Source organism: Palaemon carinicauda, chromosome 4 (assembly GCF_036898095.1).
Source record: "Palaemon carinicauda isolate YSFRI2023 chromosome 4, ASM3689809v2, whole genome shotgun sequence".
NCBI lineage: Eukaryota > Metazoa > Arthropoda > Malacostraca > Decapoda > Palaemonidae > Palaemon > Palaemon carinicauda.
Window position 1 is genome coordinate 193,945,495 of NC_090728.1, and position 22,080 is coordinate 193,967,574.

General features: G+C 47.2%; 1 long non-coding RNA gene across 1 annotated transcript in view; it reads right to left on the bottom strand.

Moving 5' to 3' along the window:
- Positions 1-22,080, bottom strand: part of LOC137639243 (uncharacterized) — a 72,027-nt gene that overhangs the window by 45,892 nt on the left and 4,055 nt on the right. The gene's annotated exons all lie outside the window — the stretch shown is intronic.

Sequence of the window (22,080 nt, forward strand, 5' to 3'; positions counted from 1 at the left end):
CAAATGGTCCTTCAGTGGGTTCTAGACAACTCATAACCTTTACCAACTTACTAAGCCATTGGCCAACCTCAAAACATCACTGAGTTATTAAGGGAATTCAATCCTGTAGCAAATGGTACATGGTATGGATAATTGTGCCATTATTTTTTTCATTAATTGAATAGCTTATGAATTAATTCAAACTAATTCCGTATAATTAATGATACTATTGAATCTTTTATACTTCCAATCCTTTGTTTAAAGCATAAATTATTGCTTGAATTATGTTATTTTCATTAGTAAAATAAATTTTTGAATATACTTACCCGATAATCATGTAGTTGCTGTCAACTCCGTTGCCCGACAGAATTCTACGGAAGGGATACGCCAGCGATCGCTATACAAGAGGGGGGTGTACTCACCAGCGCCACCTGTGGCCAGGTACTGCAGTACTTCTTGTTGACACCACCTCAATTTTTCCTCGGTCCACTGGTTCTCTATGGGGAGGAAGGGTGGGTCAATTAAATCATGATTATCGGGTAAGTATATTCAAAAATTTATTTTACTAATGAAAATAACATTTTTCAATATTAATCTTACCCGATAATCATGTAGCTGATTCACACCCAGGGAGGTGGGTGAAAACCAGTGTACATGTATATCAAGAAGCTATTCAAAATAACAATGAAATAATAAGTACCTGGTAAGGAAGTCGACTTGAACCATTACTCTGCCTTTAATAAGTTCGTCTTCCTTACTGAGCGCAGCGTTCCTCTTAGGAGGCTGAACAACTCTAAGGTGCTGAAGTATCAAGGGCTGCAACCCATACTAAAGGACCTCTACACAACCTCTAACCTAGGCGCTTCTCAAGAACGAATTGACCACCCGCCAAATCAACTAGGATGCGGAAGGCTTCTTAGCCTACCGTAACAACCCAAAAACAACAATAAAAGCATTCAAGAGAAAGGTTAAAAAAGGTTATGGGATTAAGGGAATGTAGTGGCCGAGCCCTCACCTACTACTGCACTCGCTGCTACGAATGGTCCCAGGGTGTAGCAGTTCTCGTAAAGAGACTGGACATCTTTGAGATAAAATGATGCAAACACTGACTTGCTCCTCCAATAGGTTGCATCCATAATACTCTGCAGAGAACGGTTCTGTTTGAAGGCCATCGAAGTAGCTACAGCTCTCACTTCGTGGGTCCTTACCTTCAGCAAAGCAAGGTCTTCATCCTTCATGTGAGAATGAGCTTCTCTAATCAGAAGCCTTATGTAATACGAAACTGCGTTTTTGGACATAGGCATCGAAGGTTTCTTGATGGCACACCATAAGGCTTCTGATTGTCCTCGTATAGGTTTTGACCTTTTAAGATAATACTTTAGAGCTCTGACAGGGCAAAGAACTCTCTCTAGCTCGTTACCCACCATGTTGGAGAGGCTAGGAATTTCGAACGATCTAGGCCAAGGACGTGAAGGAAGTTCATTTTTTGCCAAAAAACCGAGCTGTAAGGAACATGTTGCTGTTTCGGATGTGAATCCTATGTTCCTGCTGAAGGCGTGAACCTCACTAACTCTTTTGGCTGTTGCAAGGCAGACGAGGAAAAGAGTTTTGAGAGTAAGGTCTTTGAAAGAGGCTGACTGGAGAGGTTCAAATCTAGGAGACATCAGGAACCTTAAGACTACGTCTAGATTCCAGCCTGGAGTGGATAAGCGACGTTCTTTAGAGGTCTCGAAAGACTTAAGGATGTCCTGTAGATCCTTGTTGGAAGAAAGATCCAAGCCTCTGTGGCGGAAAACTGATGCCAACATACTTCTGTACCCTTTGATCGTAGGAGCCGAAAGAGATCTAACATTCCTAAGATGTAACAGGAAGTCAGCAACTTGGGTTACAGAGGTATTGGTAGAGGAAACTGCATTGGCTCTGCACCAGCTTCGGAAGACTTCCCACTTGGATTGATAGACTCTACGAGTGGAAATCCTCCTTGCTCTGGCAATCGCTCTGGCTGCCTCCTTCGAAAAGCCTCTAGCTCTAGAGAGTCTTTCGATAGTCTGAAGGCAGTCAGACGAAGAGCGTGGAGGCTTGGGTGTACCTTCTTTACGTGAGGTTGACGTAGAAGGTCCACTCTTAGAGGGAGAGTCCTGGGAATGTCGACCAGCCATTGCAGTACCTCTGTGAACCATTCTCTTGCAGGCCAAAGGGGAGCAACCAACGTCAGTCGTGTCCCTTCGTGGGAGACGAACTTCTGGATAACTCTGTTGATGATCTTGAACGGCGGGAATGCATAAAGATCGAGATGGGACCAATCCAGCAGAAAAGCATCCACGTGAACTGCTGCCGGGTCTGGAATTGGGGAACAGTACAATGGGAGCCTCTTGGTCATGGAGGTGGCGAACAGATCTATCGTTGGCTGACCCCACAAGGTCCAAAGTCTGTTGCACACATCCTTGTGAAGGGTCCATTCTGTGGGGATGACCTGACCCTTCCTGCTGAGGCGATCTGCCGAGACATTCATATTGCCCTGAATGAATCTCGTTACCAGCTTGAGGTTTAGACTTCTTGACCAAATGAGGAGGTCCCTTGCGATCTCGTATAGCTTCTTCGAGTGAGTCCCTCCCTGCTTGGAGATGTATGCCAAGGCTGTGGTGTTGTCGGAGTTCACCTCCACCACCTTGTTTAGCAGGAGGGACTTGAAGTTCATTAAGGCCAGATGTACTGCCAACAACTCCTTGCAATTGATGTGAAGCGTTTCCTGTTCCTTGTTCCATGTCCCCGAGCATTCCTGTCCGTCCAAGGTCGCGCCCCAGCCCGAGTCTGATGCGTCCGAATAGAGATGAAGATTGGGGGTCTGAACAGCTAACGAGAGACCCTCCTTGAGAAGGATGTTGCTCTTCCACCACATGAGAGTAGTCTTCATCTCTTTGGTAACAGGAATAGAGACCGCTTCGAGCGTCAAATCCTTGTCCCAGTGAGCTGCTAGATGGAATTGAAGGGGGCGGAGGTGGAGTCTCCCTAACTCGGTGAACAGGGCTAACGATGACAGGGTCCCTGTTAGACTCATCCACTGTCTCACCGAGCATCTGTTCCTCTTCAGCATGCTCAGAATGCACTCTAGGGCTTGGTTGATTCTTGGGGCCGACGGAAAAGCCCGAAAAGCTTGACTCCGAATCTCCATTCCCAGGTAAACGATGGTTTGGGAAGGAATAAGCTGGGACTTTTCTAAGTTGACCAAAAGACCCAGTTCCTTGGTCAAGTCCAAAGTCCAATTGAGACTCTCCAGACAGCGACGACTTGTGGGGGCTCTTAACAGCCAGTCGTCTAAATAAAGGGAGGCTCTGATGTCCGCCAAGTGGAGGAATTTCGCAAGATTCCTCATCAGTCGCGTGAACACCATAGGTGCCGTGCTTAGGCCAAAACACAGGGCTTGGAATTGGTATACAACCTTTCCAAAAACGAATCTCAGAAAAGGTTGGGAGTCTGGATGAATGGGGACGTGAAAGTAAGCGTCTTTCAGATCCAGCGAGACCATCCAGTCCTCCTGCCTGACCGCTGCTAGGACCGACTTCGTCGTCTCCATAGTGAACGTCTGCTTGGTGACATAAGCATTGAGCGCACTGACGTCCAGCACCGGTCTCCAACCTCCTGTCTTCTTGGCCACCAGAAAGAGACGGTTGTAGAAGCCCGGGGATTGATGATCCCGGACTATCACCACTGCCTCCTTCTGTAACAGAAGCGACACCTCTTGATGTAACGCTAGCCTCTTGTCCTTTTCCTTGTAGTTGGGAGAGAGGTTGATGGGAGAAGTGGTCAGAGGGGGATTGCGGCAGAATGGTATCTTGTAACCCTCCCTTAGCCACTTGACAGACTGGGCGTCTGCACCTCTTCTTTCCCAAGCTTGCCAGAAGATCTTGAGTCTGGCTCCTACAGCTGTCTGGAGAGGAGGAGAGTCAGTGTTTGCCTTTCGAAGACTTGATACCTTTCTTGGACCTGCCCCTGTGACCGTCTGGACGGGTACCTCCTCGGCTGGGGGCTCTGCCACGAAAGGGCGGAATAAATCTAGTAGCAGGAGTATCAGCCACTGGGGTGCGGTAAGTTCTAGGAACTGAAGGAGCAATCTTAGCCTTCCGTGCTGAAGAGGCCACAAGATCATGCGTGTCCTTCTGAATGAGAGCCGCAGACAATTCCTTGATAAGATCCTCAGGAAACAGGAACTTAGAAAGAGGAGCAAAAAGTAACTGCGACCTTTGGCAAGAGGTGATACCAGTGGAAAGGAAGGAGCAAAGCTGTTCCCTTTTCTTGAGGACTCCCGATACAAACATAGAGGCAAGTTCGCCGGAACAATCGCGAATTGCTTTGTCCATACAGGACATGATCAACATGGCCGAGTCTTTGTCAGATGGGGCAGTCTTCTTGCTCAAGGCCCCCAGGCACCAATCGAGAAAATTAAAAATTTCAAAGGCGCGAAAGACTCCCTTCAAGAAGTGGTCCAGGTCAGAAAAGGTCCAGGTCAGAAAAGGTCCAGCAGACCTTAGAGCGTCTCATAGCTGACCTTCGTGGAGAGTCAACCAAACTTGAGAAGTCAGCCTGGGCAGAGGCAGGGACCCCCAAGCCTGGTTCCTCTCCTGTGGCATACCAGACGCCCGCCTTAGACGTCAGCTTAGGAGGTGGAAACATAAAAGACGTCTTTCCCAGTTGCTGCTTGGACTGCAACCAATCCCCTAACATTCTCAAAGCTCTCTTTGAAGATCTAGCGAAGACGAGCTTAGTGTAGGCAGACTTAACAGGTTGCATGCCTAGAGAGAACTCGGATGGAGGAGAGCGAGGGGTAGCAGACACAAAGTGATCCGGGTAAAGTTCTCTGAACAGAGCCAGAACCTTGCGAAAGTCGATGGAGGGTGGCAATGACTTGGGTTCCTCCACGTCAGATGAAGGATCATCCAGGTGAGCAGCTTCATCCTCAGAAACCTCATCACCTGAGGGTTGAGAAGCGAGAGGTAAAGTTAAAGCGGTCTGCTGAATGGTAGAATCCTGAAGAGCGGGTGCATGCGCACTTGCGGATTCATCCTCAAGTCTCTGTTGAAGAGGATGAGGGCTGGTAATGACAAAGTCCTGAGGCTGGGATGAAGGAGGTTCTGCGGAGGTCTGAGGAGCAAGCGTGGTGAGAGGCGACTGTAGTAAAGCATGAGGCTCGTGCTGCAAAGACTGCGGTTCAAGATGAATGGGAAGAGGCTCAAGCTGAGGAGAAAGTGGCAGATGCATGCGTTGAGGTGGCTGACTCATAGCATGAGGTTCCTGCCTCAAGAGTTGCGCTTGCTTCAAGGGTTGAGGTGGCTGCGCAGAGAGAGGCTCTTGTCTCACGAGTTGAGGTTCTTGAGGTGCTTGCCTCGAGAGTTGAGGTTCTCGCCTCGAGGAAAGTGGAGGTGGCTGCTGCGAGAGTTGAGGTGGCTGCCTCAAGGATGGTAGAGGTTGTCGTACCTCAAGAGGTTGCTGCCTCGAGGATGGAGGTAATGCAAGATACTCCTGCCTCAAGGGTAGAGGAGGTTGTAAAGCATAAGGTTCCTGTCCCCATTGTTGAGGAGGTTGCTGCGTGGTAAGAGGCTCCTGCCTCAAAGAAAGTGGAGGTTGCTGCACAGCGCTGGTATCTGGCAACTCCCAACGCGGCAGCTCACGCATGGAGGTAGCTTGAGGAACCTCAACCTCATACGTCTGGCAGATTGTACTGCGCTGAGGAGGAGGAGCGCTCGCAGGAGGAGGTGTATTAACCTTCTCTGCCTGAAACTCCCGCATCAACACCGCAAGCTGCGACTGCATAGTCTGCAGCAAAGCCATCTTAGGATCAACAGAAGTTGAGGTCTGTTGAGGCATAGCTTTAACAGAAGTTGAGGTCTGTTGAGGCAGCACCTTGCCTCTCTTAGGAGGCGTGCAGTCACCTGATGACTGCGGCGAGTCCGAGCTAGCCCAATGGCTACACCCTGGCTGTTGGACTCGCGCGGTCTGGACTTTACGCTTAAGAGGTCTTGAGGCCTGAGTCCAGCGTTTCCTCCCCGAAAAATCTTCTGCAGACGAGGATCTAAAGGGCTCAATCGTCTGAGAGTGGAAGTGACGATCTCTATAAGATACGCCCGCAACCACTGAGGATACTACTGTGCGCCGATCAAGGCCTGCCGAACCCTTTTGCCCTTCGACATTGCTTCTCCCCTGGGCTTGGGAGCTTGCAAGAGGTCCCGGACTGGGAGGACGACTGGCACGCACAGAAGTATCCTCACGCACAACACTGACACTGACACTAGCACTAGGCACAGCACTGGCACTACCACTTCCCACTGCACTTTTCACTTTAAGTTCCTTGACGTCTGCCAAAAGGAACTTGTGGTCACTCACTACCGACTCCACTTTATCACCTAAAGCCTGAATAGCACGTAAAACATCTGACATATCAGGCTGAGCACTAATAGTAGGTTCGGGGGTAGCCACTACAGGGTGAGGAAAAGGTTGAGGATCATGGGGGGAGGAATAAAGTAAAGAGCGAGCCGAACTCCTCCTAACTCTCTCTCTCTCTCTCTCTAACTTAGTGGTATACTTAAGGAATCGAATAAAATCAAGTTCCGAAAGTCCGGCACATTCCTCACATCGATCTTCCAACTGACAGGATTTTCCCCTACAGTCGGAACAAACGGTGTGAGGATCAACCGAGGCCTTCGGAAGCCGCCTAATACAAGTCCTACATCGTCTTTGGGGAGGAGCTTGAGAATGGTCGGACATCTTGAATCAGAGAACAGTCAAGGGGGATTCCAAATCAAAATTAATCCAAAAGCTATCTAAGCTAAGGGAAAAGCTTCCTGTATAGCGAAAGCTGAAATCTCAGAGCAATACTTCACCAAAACCGTGAACAAAGACTCCAAAATTATAAGCGTATCCATGGAGGTCTTGCCGGAAGCACGACAGAGGAAAAATTGAGGTGGTGTCAACAAGAAGTACTGCAGTACCTGGCCACAGGTGGCGCTGGTGAGTACACCCCCCTCTTGTATAGCGATCGCTGGCGTATCCCTTCCGTAGAATTCTGTCGGGCAACGGAGTTGACAGCAACTACATGATTATCGGGTAAGATTAATATTGAAAATCTGTATTTTCATTGTATCTATTCATATTTTATGTCATATGAACATTGCATAAGTGTTGGAGTTTCATTCACATAATGATATTAAAATTCTGACATAAATAAATAATAACATGTACTTTAATAGAAACATTCACTAACCCAGCATACCCAAATACAATACAATACTGTACTGGTATCAAAACTCTGTTATATTCATTCACTGGATATGGTAATATTACTAGATTTACAGCCCTTGCCAATAAGTCACCCTCTTTAGGACTGAGGTGGGTTGGTGAATTGGCTACAAATCAACAGTGGTGTTAACTTTGACAGTGATTATCTGACTGTAGATACAGTAATCTTCTTCAGATTTGATCCGAAGTATATCAAGCAGTTGTTTTTTCTGGGTCGAACCTGTGGCGCCGGGCGAAAAGTCCTTCTTGTATACCTTTTCTGATAAAAACCTTCCAATTATACCAGAGAAAGATAAAAGCATGGAATGCTGAGGTTACAACCCTCGCGCGAGCACCTTTTGGGTGTCGTGTATAAAGCAAAGGCGCGTGAAATCCACTATTCACAGGTTGTCTTCCATTTAGTTAATTCCTTCGCCAAAGGGATGGGCCGATACAGAGGCCCTAGACACATCCCCATCGCCGCACCACCCACGCCACGACGCGAGCGCCATCTGAACAACATCCTTCTTTTTGGAATTCAAGGTGTTGAATGTTTTCGTTGTGCTCTCGGTCTTTTTTATCTATCGTGGATTTATTTTGTCATGTCCGAAGCTCCATCTTCACACATTCCAATGTTAAGTACCATAGTTTGTTTTGACAGTATTTTATTGTACCGGGCTTGTGTTTTATATCCAGTATAGTCTGTTTTATTATTCCCGTCTGGCCTGTCATGGCGGCCATTGTTTGTTCACTTGTTTGGGAATTCATCTTTATCTGCCCGTTTAGTACTCTGTCATTTAGGTTCTTGGTTAAGTCCCTGGCCTTATGCCTTTAGAACCGTTATTATTTTTATTTTTTTTTTTGTGTATTTATGCTCATGGTACTTTTTGCAAGTAAGTCCAGCCTACGATCGAGATAGCGATTTAGCTTTGTTTTTGTTTAGTAACCGCCCGAGGCGTTCGTCACTCGACTCGGTTAAAGGAACAGTGCTATTTATTTTAAGTTTTAACGGATGCTATTCTTCGATCGTAGTATTATATGGATGTACATTTTTATTTTATACGTTTATAATAGTGTTTTGTGATTTTTAGTCCTGTTTTTGTGTCCAAGAGAGCGGGAGATTGGGGTCCCCGTTTTCTGTTCGCAGTCACGAGTTACCCCTTTCTCTCGTTTTCTTTCTTAGCTCCGGTGGGGGAGTGGATTTCCCGTTTTCCGTTTTGTGCGTTCAGCGGGTTCTCCCTCCCTCACCTCTCCCCCTCTGGGTGGATGATAACTTACGAGTTATTTATTTTTCGTGACTTTTCAATTGTTAGCGTTATTTTGGTCCGTGTTTCGTCCTCTCCCCGTTACGGCTCGGGAGTAGTTATGAACGTTATCCACTCCGCCTTGAGTTATACTCCGCCACGAGGGATTCTCAATAACTTTCGTTTATATTGTTTACTACATGGGACGGGCTTCATATTGTTTAGATAAGACCCTCCGGTGGCCCTTACTTCGGTCTCAGGCCACGGCCATATCCACAATAGCCTTTGTTATTACAACTGTGTTGTTATTCACAATAATTATTCAGGACCTTTCTTCTCCCTCCGGCCTCACCGGAGATCGTAAATACGCTTTACTATAATCTAAGCTTTAGTCTTTAGCTACGACTTAGCTTTTTATCTTTCACAATTGAATTATTAGCCACAATTGAATTATTCAGGGCATCTCATTATCCTCCGGCGTCACCGGAGGTCGCCCAAACACTTAACACTTAAAGTTGCCTTAGCTAATTAGCTAAGGCTCCTTTATTCAGGACATTTCATTACGATCCGGCCTCACCGGAGCTCCGGCTTCACCGGAGGTCGCCCATACACTTCACACTTATATTTGCCTTGCCTTTAGCTAAGGCTGGTGTTTGTATTTATTTTAAGGGCATGTCACTGCTTCCCCGACCCTTGGAGGTCGGCGGATTACTTTAAGCTTATTATCCTTATGTCATTAACAGACATTGGGTGCATTACAAATATACAGACAATTGAATTTTAAAGTGCCAACAATGGTATGGGGCAGTATCAACTTAAAGTTAATAGTTAGTTGTTTGGTCAATGCAATATGGGTGCTTAGGTAATTCAGTGAGTGCCAGAACTCTAAAATAATAGGTTTTTATCCCTTATCAGAGTTTCAAGCATCACCAGACTCATGTCTCCTTTCTTTTACAGAAGGCCCGTTGTACTGCTGAAGGATGCTCTGCCTCGTTCAGCGACCCCGTTGGGCATGACCTCTGCCGGTCTCATGCTCACTGCTCCATTCCCTTTATCCAGGAACCGGGACAGGCCCAATACCCAGTGTGGTTCCCGGATTTGTGCTCGTTCTGTTACGAGTTGTCGTCAGTTCTGCTGAATGATGATGTAAGTGGGTTTTCCCTTTGTTCCTTATTTCTCGTTGGCAGACACTAATATAGACATGAATATGATATACACAGTATATTTAGGAGGGCAAACCCCCTCCTCCATCACTAATCACTGCAAATCTTACAGGCCGATGATGTCTCTCTTCGGTCAGCAAGGGCTACTCTTCGGCCGTGGGTGTCGGGCTTTGGCAGGAATGCCCCGTCTGGCGCTCCCTATCTCCTCGATGGGGATATGGCCTCCCGTCTCTTCCCAGGCTCGACTACTGCTGCAGTCTCTCCTGACCTTGCTGCCCCTTTAATTGAAGAAGTCAGGGCTACCATTTCCGTGGAGGACGAAACCCTCGTACCGATGGACATGGCTGGTCTGGATATAGACGTAGAACCCAGGGACGAGCAGGTAAGTGGTGCCGAGTTGGTGGAAACCCTTTTCTCTCCTACTCCCTCTTCTACCTCTTCCTTTCTAGGTTTTGATAACTCTAAGGCTTCTCCTCGGGATCCCTCTGCCTCCGTACGACCCAAGGTGAAGCCACTTCGAACTTATAAGACTTCAGCTTTGCCAGTATCAACGTCACCGGTCCCCGGACCCTCGACAGCTCCTGATATTCATATTGCTCCTCGTAAAACCACTACTCCTAAGAAGTCTAAGTCTACCAAATCCAAGAAAAAACCAACGGGTGACTTTCAGGTACCCTGGGCTGATCTCCTCCCCATCCAACTGATCAAAGGATTGGTCAGGGATCAAGTTCAACATCACTCTGGTGCAATAACAGAGATTAAGGATATGATGGCTACTCTGATCCGCGCCGGAACTCAGTTCCCTCCCCCTTCTGCCCCAGACGCATCGAAGCTGCCGCCCTTCGATAAAAACAATCCTTGGCGGTTTGCTTTGCATGCTCCATTCGTAGATGGCTCCCTAACTCTGGAGGGCATGGGCACCCGCCCTCTAGAGGACCTGGAGTTCTATCCCCCGGGCCTAGCATTCCCGTTCAATGGTTTTGTACGGTTAAAGGAACATGCATTGGTCCGTATGGACAAGGTACCGAAGGAAACGGTCATATTTCCAAAAGAGCAGGCCCAGGCTATCTGGGCCAGAACACTATCAGAGTGGGGGTGTATTAACTCCAAGCTCACCCCTCACAAGGGTTCCTACACTATTTTTACGACAGCGGCCTCCATCTCTTTGCCGCTCATAGACAAAGTCACAGAGCTGACTATACAGGCCATCAAAGAAGGCTCTTCCATGCCGGCTCTCAAGGAGACGGACCCCACCTCTTTGCTTATTCCGGGTTCCTCGGCAGCCTGGGATGCTGCGGCCTCTACCTTCACGGTGGGGAAACTAGACCCGGACTGTGCCTCTACTCTTTTCTCTGAGAAGCTTCCCAGATTAATAGAGAGTCTTCTCAAAACTGAGTTCGAGACCCGTACTAGACTTGCTAGGTCCCTCCAATCCATCACCTCCATGGAGTCCCTTGCATCTCTTTACCCAGAGGAAACGCTGTTCAGAGTCGCCACAAAGAACCAGCTGCTATCCTACCAAATAGATCTCCATGACTTCTGGTCAGCACGGGTTAGTTGCAGGAAGTTCGTTCTGTCGGAGGCCACCATCAGGCATGAGCCGAACAGACTGATAGCTTCCTCCTGCTGGGGTAAGACCCTCTTCCCTCAGACCGAGGTGGATAAGGTTCTTCAGGACGCAGCGAGGGCAAACCAGAATTTGCAGGTAAGGTGGGGTCTCTCAGCCAAAAAGAGGTTCGAACCCCAGAGACACACATTCTTCAAGAAGAAGCTGAGGTTTAGTCCTTACAAAGCGGCCCGGGGTACCTCGTCCCCACAGCCTTCCGCGGCCTCGACTTCTCGACAACAGGCTCCTCCTCAGCAGGTAGTCTACCTCGCTGCTCCCCCTGGTACACAGCCCAACCCCTCTTGGATGCCCTCACCTGCATACAACCCTGCCTACGAACCCTCCGGTTCCTTTCGTGGATACCAAAGAGGGAGTTCCAGAGGTAGAGGACAGTTCCGCCAACGCGGCGGGCCCAGAGCAAGGGGTTCCCGTGGAGGGAGGGGCCCTAAGTTCACTCCCTCCCAATGATGTGATGCCGGTAGGAGGGAGACTTTATCACTTCCGGGATCATTGGACCTTCAGTCCATGGGCTCACAGCATAATATCAAGGGGCTTGGGTTGGAAAGGGTCACAGGGATCCCCTCCTCCACCGGTGACCTTCTTCCAGAGACCCACTCCCATCCTGGAAGAGTACACTGCGGAGTTACTCAAGAAGAGAGCAATCAAGCGGGTTCGATCCCTGAAGTTCCAAGGCCGCCTGTTTACAGTCCCGAAGAAAGACTCGTCGGCGTTGAGGGTAGTTCTGGACTTGTCGAAGCTCAACTCTTACATCCTTTGCGACAAGTTCCGTATGCTGACTATCTCTCAGGTACGGACCTTACTTCCCCGTGGGGCCGTCACCACCTCTATCGATCTTACCGACGCCTATTATCATGTCCCAGTAGCTCGAAACTTCTCTCCTTATCTAGGCTTCCGTCTTGGCAAGAGAGCCTTCGCATTCAAAGTCATGCCCTTCGGTCTCAGCATTGCCCCCAGGGTATTCACGAAACTGGGGGAGACGGTGCTCGAGCAACTCAGACACCAAGGGATACAAATCGTCGCCTATCTGGACGATTGGCTCATTTGGGCCCAGTCGCACCAGGAATGCAAAAGAGCTACGTCGAAGGTACTCCATTTTCTCGCCAAACTGGGCTTCCAAGTCAACCTCCGGAAGTCCCGCCTACAACCATCAAGCCTCTTCGAATGGTTAGGCATCCGTTGGGACCTCTCAAAGCACAAGCTCTCCCTTCCTCCCAAGAAGGTGAGGGAGATAGCTTCCAAGGTCAGGAACTTTCTCAAACACAAACAGGTGTCCAGAAGAGCTTTAGAACGGGTCCTCGGCCTACTCCAGTTTGCCTCACTGACCGATCTCCTATTAAAAGCCAAACTCAAAGACATCAATCGAGTTTGGAGAAAGAGGGCGACAATACCTTTAAGAGACAAGACCTCGAAGATCCCCTCTGTCTTGAAAATGAGACTACAACCATGGTCCGATCGGAGGAACCTCTCCAAGTCGGTTCCTCTACAGTTCCCCTCTCCACAAGTGACAATTCATACCGACGCGTCTCTGAGTGGTTGGGGGGGTTACTCCCAACATCAGATGTGTCAGGGCTCTTGGTCACCCGCCATGAGACAGTTCCATATCAATGTTCTCGAAGCCATGGCGGTGTTCTTGACCCTGAAGAGAATCTCCCCTCCGAGGTCGACCCACATCAGAGTAGTCTCAGACAGCACGGCCGTAGTCCACTGCCTCAACAGGGGGGGGGTCCAAATCACCCAACCTGAATCAGATCCTGGTCACTATCTTCACCTTGGCAGCCGACAAAGACTGGTTCCTGTCAGCAACTCACCTAGCAGGAGTCCAGAATGTGATAGCAGACGCATTATCCAGGACGAGCCCACTGGAATCGGAGTGGTCCCTGGACATGCACTCCTTCCGGTGGATACTCAGGCTGGTTCCAGGTCTCCAGGTAGATCTATTCGCGACCCGACTCAATCACAAACTCCCGTGTTATGTGACACCGAACCTGGACCCTCAGGCTTATGCCATGGACGCATTAACCCTGGATTGGAACCATTGGCAGAAGATCTTCTTATTCCCTCCAGTGAATCTTCTACTGAAAGTCTTGCACAAACTCCGCTCCTTCAACGGGGTAGTAGCTTTAGTGGCACCTCACTGGCCAAAGAGCAGTTGGTTTCCTCTCCTCCTCGAGTTGAAACTCCGTCCCTTCCGGATCCCATTCCCCAAACTGACCCAGGTGGTCCAAACACGGACTGTGTCAGATTCCTCAAGGATAGCCAAAACCCTAACTTTGTGGATTTCATGAAGTTTGCGGCACGTAGGGACGCAAACATCGACCCAGATAATGTCCTCTTTATAGAATCAGACAAAAGGGACTCAACGATTCGCCAATATGATTCGGCGGTTAAGAAACTAGCGGATTTCTTAAGGACTTCAGACCATTCGGTTATGACTCCTAATTTAGCCATCTCCTTCTTTAGGTCCATTTTTGACAAAGGCCTAGCAGCTAGCACTATAACCACCATTAAGTCAGCTCTGAGGAAAGTCTTCCTGGTTGGGTTTAACATTAACCTGGCGGAGTCTTATTTCTCATCTATTCCAAAAGCATGTGCTAGGCTTCGACCTTCGGTCCGTCCTCAAAAGGTCTCTTGGTCTCTAAATGATGTCCTCAAACTGGCCTCCGACACGGACAACGAATCCTGCTCTTATATCACTCTTCTTAGGAAGACTTTATTTCTAACAGCTTTGGCCTCGGGTTCCAGAATCTCAGAACTAGCAGCTCTCTCACGAAACTCAGAGAACATGGATTTCCTCCCTTCAGGTGAGGTACTTCTTTCACCAGACAGGGCGTTCCTAGCTAAGAACGAGGACCCCCAAAATAGGTGGTCCCCTTGGAAGATTATTCCTCTTCTCCAAGATACTTCTCTATGTCCGGTCACCACTCTCAGGGCCTTTTTAGCCAGGACTGCTACCCGATCGTCTGGCCCCCTGTTTATCAGAGAACAAGGAGGTACCATTTCCATACGTGGCATTAGGCAACAGATCCTATACTTCATTAAACAAGCCAATCCGGGATCATTTCCCCATGCTCATGATATCCGATCGATAGCTACCTCCATCAACTATTTCCAGAATATGGACTTTGATAACCTTAAGAAGTACACGGGTTGGAAATCTCCTATGGTCTTCAAACGCCACTATCTAAAGAACTTACAGGCTCTTAAATATCCAACGGTTGCAGCTGGGAGCCTTATCTCTCCCCATTGATCTTTTGTTCTTCCTTTCATCCATCTCTTCTCTTCTCCCTCCTACCCGCCACTCGCACCACGACGCCGCTTCCTTGGTGGTTCGTTAGCCCTAAGTGTATTACATATTAGGTTAATATGATTGTAACTATTATTGTTTTCCCTTGTTATTAAGTTGGGATATTCTTAGCCATGTCAGTTTTGTTGCATGTTTTCCTCTGATACTCAGAGGTTTCCTTGTTATCATGTTTGTTTATCCTTACTCTCACTATGCCCTGTGGCTAGTTTATATTTTATGCCTACTTACCTGAATTATATATGATTTTCTTTACATGGTGTTGTTTCTCTCCCCTTATTAAATTAGTAGTTATTGTTGGGCTTGGAAGGCATTCTCTGGTACATTTTCGCCCGGCGCCACAGGTTCGACCCAGAAAAGGGATTTTGACGAAGGAAAAATCTATTTCTGGGGAGAGACCTGTGGCGCCCGGCGAAACCCTTCCCCTTATTTTACACGATCCCACCCTTTCCTTTCCAAGCCATCATGGTCAATACAGAAGGATGTTGTTCAGATGGCGCTCGCGTCGTGGCGTGGGTGGTGCGGCGATGGGGATGTGTCTAGGGCCTCTGTATCGGCCCATCCCTTTGGCGAAGGAATTAACTAAATGGAAGACAACCTGTGAATAGTGGATTTCACGCGCCTTTGCTTTATACACGACACCCAAAAGGTGCTCGCGCGAGGGTTGTAACCTCAGCATTCCATGCTTTTATCTTTCTCTGGTATAATTGGAAGGTTTTTATCAGAAAAGGTATACAAGAAGGACTTTTCGCCGGGCGCCACAGGTCTCTCCCCAGAAATAGATTTTTCCTTCGTCAAAATCCCTTATTTAGGTAACATGTTATTTGATGAGGGGTTTCTCGTGTTTTGTGCTTCTTTACAAAAATAATTTACAATGCCTTAACCTTATACATATCCTATTAGAATGGACCAATAAGGGAATGGAGGAGTTTGGTGATGCTAGTAAAAAGTCAGTCAATAATGTCATTTACACTGCTTTCCCTCCATGTTGACCAATTTCATTTTGATGTCAAAAGGGGAATGCTCATGTTAAAGTGCAGTACAATCAAATTTTGATAAACTGGCCTAAGTCTAATATTCAAAACATGAATTTCGACGACTAAATAATGCAATGGAGACCGAGGTTATATGCACCATATCATGGGCTCTACCTCATATGTACAATGTCAATGTTGTGTTTATTACAAACTGCATGCACTATCTCGTACAGCTTATGTGCATGATCCCTCCTATAGATACAGCCTTATAACCATAATATCCGTGACTATGTAGCACATGCACAATGCACCATATATGTTACTGTTACTAACTTATGTACAAGAAAAGTTGTGTACATTGCATATATCCTGTTATATGCACGATACAGTGCATACTGTATAAAACACTATATACACAAAGTAAATACTAAGATTAGTAACAATAATCCCCCAACCAAAGTGACACTTTGATCAACACTTTTACAATTATGTGGTGTATGACCCAAACACAAATCCATTAGATTTTGAAGAAATTACATCGAATTACAATTACGCTGTGAATTTAAGAGCAAGATAAGACTGGTTGGTGTGGCTAAGTGAAAACAATATATTTCAGTATATTCAACTAATTTTTTCATTTGTCCTTAACATCCCCACTTAAGTTGGTTAACAATCCTTGGGCAACAATAGGCCAAAAGTCATGCTGACAAACACAGCAGCTTTTTTCTTTTACATTAAACTGCATGGCAAGCTTGCAACTCCTATATGTAGAAACTGAATATATAATAGTATAACAAAGTGATGAAAAATATAACAGAGATATAAATAAAAACAAAAAAATAGTTTATCAAATCTTCACTTCTTAAATACACTATGAAAGCTACCTATTGTGTATATTAGTTGTAACTCTCACAATATGAACTGGGTCGACAACGCATAGGAATGATCATTTGCAAACATATGACGGTATCTTGTACAGTAGGCTATACAGTATACAGTAGCCAATGCGTCCAACATAGGCTGCTATTATCCATCTGATAACGAACGATCTAGATCTTATAAGCACAATACTGTGTTTGTTACAAGTCACATGCAGAGATATTGTGCGTATAGCAGATTATTTGCATGATCCCCCATGTAGATACAGCCTTATCTACTTGATATTTATGCCTATGATACGCCATATATGTTATTGTTACTAACATATGCACGAGATCATGCATATAACCTTCTACATACACGATATAAAGCATATACAAAATTTACATGCACAATGTTAATGCTAACATTAGTAACAATAACATTCATCAAACAAGAAGTGTTAAACTGATCAACTCTTAGACATACATACATATACCAAAGGCACTTCCCCCAATTTTGGGGGGTAGCCGACATCAACAAGAAACAAAACAAAAAAGGGGACCTCTACTCTCTACGTTCCTCCAGCCTAACCAGGGACTCAGCCGAGTTTAGCTGGTACTGCTAGGGTGCCACAGCCCAACCTCCCACATTTCCACCACAGATGAAGCTTCATACTGCTGAGTCCCCTACTGCTGCTACCTCCGCGGTCATCTAAGGCACCGGAGGAAGCAGCAGGGCCTACCGGAACTGCGTCACAATCGCTCGCCATTCATTCCTATTTCTAGCACGCTCTCTTGCCTCTCTCACATCTATCCTCCTATCACCCAGAGCTTTCTTCACACCATCCATCCATGGATGGATGGAACTCATAGACAACTGAATCTTTTGGGCAACTAGAGGGCACACAGTAGAACGCAGACCTCCGCCGCTGCAGCTTATTTCTTGACCTTTGACCTTAACATGTATTAATTGGCGTGGATTTTCATACAATCAAATATGAACCAAGTTTGAAGTCTCTGTGACAATGATGTCCAAACTTGTGGCTGATTACGTGAATTGGACATTTTGTTTAACCGGGACCTTGACCTTCCAAAATTTAATCTTTACCAGCTTTTTATTTAACAGTTAATCCTTACAAATATGTTATTTTTATTAATAAAATAAATTTTTGAATATACTTACCCGATAATCATGTAGCTGTCAACTCCGTTGCCCGACAGAATTCTATGGAGGGATACGCCAGCTATCACAATACTAGAAGGGGGTGTACTTACCAGCGCCACCTGTGGCCAGGTACTCAATCATTTGTTGTTGACACCTCCTCAATTATTCCTCGGTCCACTGGTTCTCTCTGGGGAGGAAAGGGAGGGTCGATTAAATCATGATTATCGGGTAAGTATATTCAAAAATTTATTTTATTAATAAAAATAACATTTTTCAATATTAAACTTACCCGATAATCATGTAGCTGATTCACACCCAGGGAGGTGGGTGAAAACCAGTGTACATGATTAAAGGATAGCTAAGTATCCCATATTTCATATAACAGTTATCTCAAATAACAATGAAATAATAAGTACCTGGTAAGGAAGTCGAATAGAACCGTTACTCTGCCTTTTATTTAAAGTTCGTCTTCCTTACTGAGCGCAGCGTTCCTCTTGGAGGCTGAATCAACCCAAAGGTGCCAAAGTACATGGGGTTGCAACCCCTACTAAAGGACCTCTACCAAACCTTTCACCCAGGCGCTTCTCAAGAATGAATAGACCACCCGCCAAATCCAAGGATGCGGAAGGCTTCTTAGCCTACCGTAACAACCATAAAAACAACAATAAAAGTATTCAAGAGAAAGGTTAAAAAGGTTATGGGATTAAGGGAATGTAGTGGCTGAGCCCTCACCTACTACTGCACTCGCTGCTACGAATGGTCCCAGGGTGTAGCAGTTCTCGTAAAGAGACTGGACATCTTTCAGATAAAATGATGCAAACACTGACTTGCTCCTCCAATAGGTTGCATCCATAATGCTCTGCAGAGAACGGTTTTTATTAAAGGCCAACGAAGTAGCTACAGCTCTTACTTCGTGGGTCCTTACCTTCAGCAATGCAAGGTCTTCCTCCTTTAAGTGAGAGTGTGCTTCTCTGATCAGAAGCCTTATATAGTACGAAAGCCCATTCTTGGACATGGGTCTCGAGGGTTTCTTGATGGCACACCATAAGGCTTCTGACTGTCCTCGAATAGGTTTAGACCTCTTCAGATAATATTTGAGAGCTCTGACAGGGCAAAGAACTCTCTCTAGTTCGTTACCTACCATGTTGGAGAGGCTAGGTATTTCGAACGATCTAGGCCAAGGACGTGAAGGAAGCTCGTTCTTTGCTAGGAATCCAAGCTGAAAAGAACATGTTGCAGACTCTGTTGTGAAACCAATGTTCTTGCTGAAGGCATGAACCTCACTGACTCTCTTAGCTGTTGCAAGGCAAACGAGAAAAGCAGTCTTGAGGGTAAGATCCTTGAAGGAAGCTGACTGGAGAGGTTCGAACCTAGATGTCATAAGGAACCTTAAGACTACGTCTAGATTCCAGCCTGGAGTGGAAAGACGACGTTCTTTAGACGTCTCAAAAGACTTGAGAATGTCTTGAAGGTCCTTGTTGGAAGACAGGTCCAAACCCCTGTGGCGGAGAACTGAGGCCAACATGCTCCTATATCCTTTAATCGTAGGTGTTGAAAGGGATCTCTCATTCCTAAGATGAAGAAGGAAGTCAGCTATTTGGATCACAGAGGTATTGGTAGAGGATATTGAATTGGCTCTACACCATCTTCGGAAGACCTCCCACTTAGACTGGTAGACTCTACGAGTGGAAACCCTTCTTGCTCTGGCAATCGCACTGGCTGCCTCCTTCGAAAAGCCTCTAGCTCTAGCGAATCTTTCGACAGTCTGAAGGCAGTCAGCCGAAGAGCGTGGAGGTTTGGATGCAACCTGTCTACGTGTGGTTGACGTAGAAGGTCCACTCTTAGAGGTAGAGTCCTGGGGAAGTCGACTAGCCATAGAAGTACCTCTGTGTACCATTCTCTTGCAGGCCAAAGGGGAGCAACCAGCGTCAGCCGTGTCCCTTCGTGCGAGACGAATTTCTGCAGAACTTTGTTTATAATCTTGAACGGAGGGAATGCGTACAGGTCGAGATGGGACCAGTTCAGAAGAAAAGCATCCACATGAACCGCTGCAGGGTCTGGAACAGGGGAACAATAAAGCGGAAGTCTCTTGGTTATGGAGGTGGCAAACAGATCTATGGTAGGTTGACCCCACAAGGTCCAAAGTCTGTTGCACACACTCTTGTGGAGGGTCCATTCCGTGGGAATGACCTGATTCCTTCTGCTGAGGCGATCCGCTGAAACATTCATATCGCCCTGGATGAACCTCGTGACCAGAGAGAGGTTTAGACCTCTTGACCAAATGAGGAGGTCCCTTGCGATCTCGTAAAGGCTCCTCGAATGGGTCCCTCCTTGCTTGGAGATGTAAGCCAAGGCTGTAGTGTTGTCTGAATTCACCTCCACCACTTTGCCTAGCAGGAGGGACTTGAAGTTCAACAGGGCTAGATGAACTGCTAACAGTTCCTTGCAGTTGATGTGGAGTAATCCTTGTTCCTTGTTCCATACTCCTGAGCATTCCCGTCCGTCCAAGGTCGCACCCCAGCCCGAGTCCGATGCATCTGAGAAGAGATGAAGATGGGGGGTCTGGATGGCCAATGATAGACCCTCCTTGAGAAGGAGATTGTGCTTCCACCACAGGAGAGTGGTCTTCATCTCTTGGTTGATAGGGATAGAGACTGCTTCTAGAGTCGAGCCCTTGTCCCAATGAGCCGCAAGGTGGAATTGAAGAGGGCGGAGGTGGAGTCTCCCTAGCTCGACAAACAGGGCCAGTGATGAGAGGGTCCCTGTGAGACTCATCCACTGTCTCACTGAGCAATTGCTCCTCTTCAGCATGCTCATGATGCACTCTAGGGCTTGGTTTATCCTGGGGGCCGATGGAAAAGCCCGAAAATCCTGACTCTGAATCTCCATTCCCAGGTACACAATGGATTGGGAGGGAATGAGTTGAGATTTCTCTAAATTGACTAATAGACCTAGGTCTCTGATTAAATCTAAAGTCCAATTGAGGTTCTCCAGACAACGACGACTCGTGGAGGCTCTCAACAGCCAGTCGTCTAGGTAGAGGGAGGCTCTGATGTTCGATAAGTGTAGGAATTTCGCTACATTCCTCATCAGATGAGTAAAGACCATAGGAGCTGTGCTTAGGCCAAAACACAGGGCTTGGAACTGATAGACAACCTTTCCGAAGACGAATCTCAGAAAAGGTTGGGAGTCTGGATGAATGGGAACGTGAAAGTATGCATCTTTCAAGTCCAAAGAGACCATCCAGTCCTCCTGTCTGACCGCTGCTAAGACCGACTTGGTCGTCTCCATCGTGAACGTCTGCTTGGTGACATACTCGTTGAGAGAGCTGACGTCCAGCACCGGTCTCCAACCTCCTGTCTTCTTGGCCACAAGAAAGAGACGGTTGTAGAAGCCCGGGGATTGATGGTCCCGGACTATAACCACTGCCTTCTTCTGCACAAGTAGCGACACCTCCTGTTGCAATGCTAGCCTCTTGTCCTCTTCTTTGTAGTTGGGAGAGAGGTTGATGGGCGATGTGGTCAGAGGTGGTTTGAGGCAGAATGGAATCCTGTAACCGTACCTCAGCCAACTGACAGACTGTGCGTCTGCACCTCTCTTCTCCCAGGCTCGCCAGAAGATCTTGAGTCTGGCTCCTACTGTTGTCTGGAGAATCTGAGAGTCAGTTCTTTCCCTTAGATGTCCTGGGTCCTTTCCTAGACTTGCTCCTGTGAGAGTCTGGACGGGAGCTTCCTCGGCTGGGGGCTCTACCACGAAAGGGCGGTATGAACCTCGTAGCCGGGGTATCAGCCACTGGGGAGCGATAAGTCTTGGGGACTGAGGTGGCAACCTTAGACTTACGAGCCGATGAGGCTACAAGATCGTGCGTGTCCTTTTGTATCAGGGCAGCCGACAAGTCCTTAACTAGCTCCTCGGGAAAGAGGAACTTTGAGAGTGGAGCAAAAAGGAGTTGTGACCGTTGGCACGGTGTAATGCTGGCGGAAAGGAAGGTACACAGTTGTTCCCTTTTCTTCAACACCCCTGATACAAATAACGACGCTAGCTCACCCGATCCATCTCTGATGGCCTTATCCATGCAGGACATGATTAGCATGGCAGAGTCTTTGTCCGCAGGAGAGGTTTTCTTGCTGAGAGCTCCCAGGCACCAGTCGAGAAAGTTGAACATTTCAAAAGCTCTGAACAACCCTTTCAGAAGATGATCCAGGTCTGAGAAGGTCCAACAAACCTTCGAGCGTCTCATAGCAGTCCTCCGAGGCGAGTCCACCAGACTTGAGAAGTCAGCCTGGGCAGAGGCAGGTACTCCCAAGCCTGGTGCTTCCCCTGTGGCATACCAAACGCAACCTTTCGAAGCGAGCTTCGTTGGAGGGAACATGAAGGAAGTCTTGCCAAGGTGTTGTTTAGACTGCAGCCACTCCCCTAAGATCCTTAAAGCCCTCTTGGAGGATCTAGCTAGGACAAGCTTAGTATAGTTGGACTTAGCTTGTTGTACGCCCAG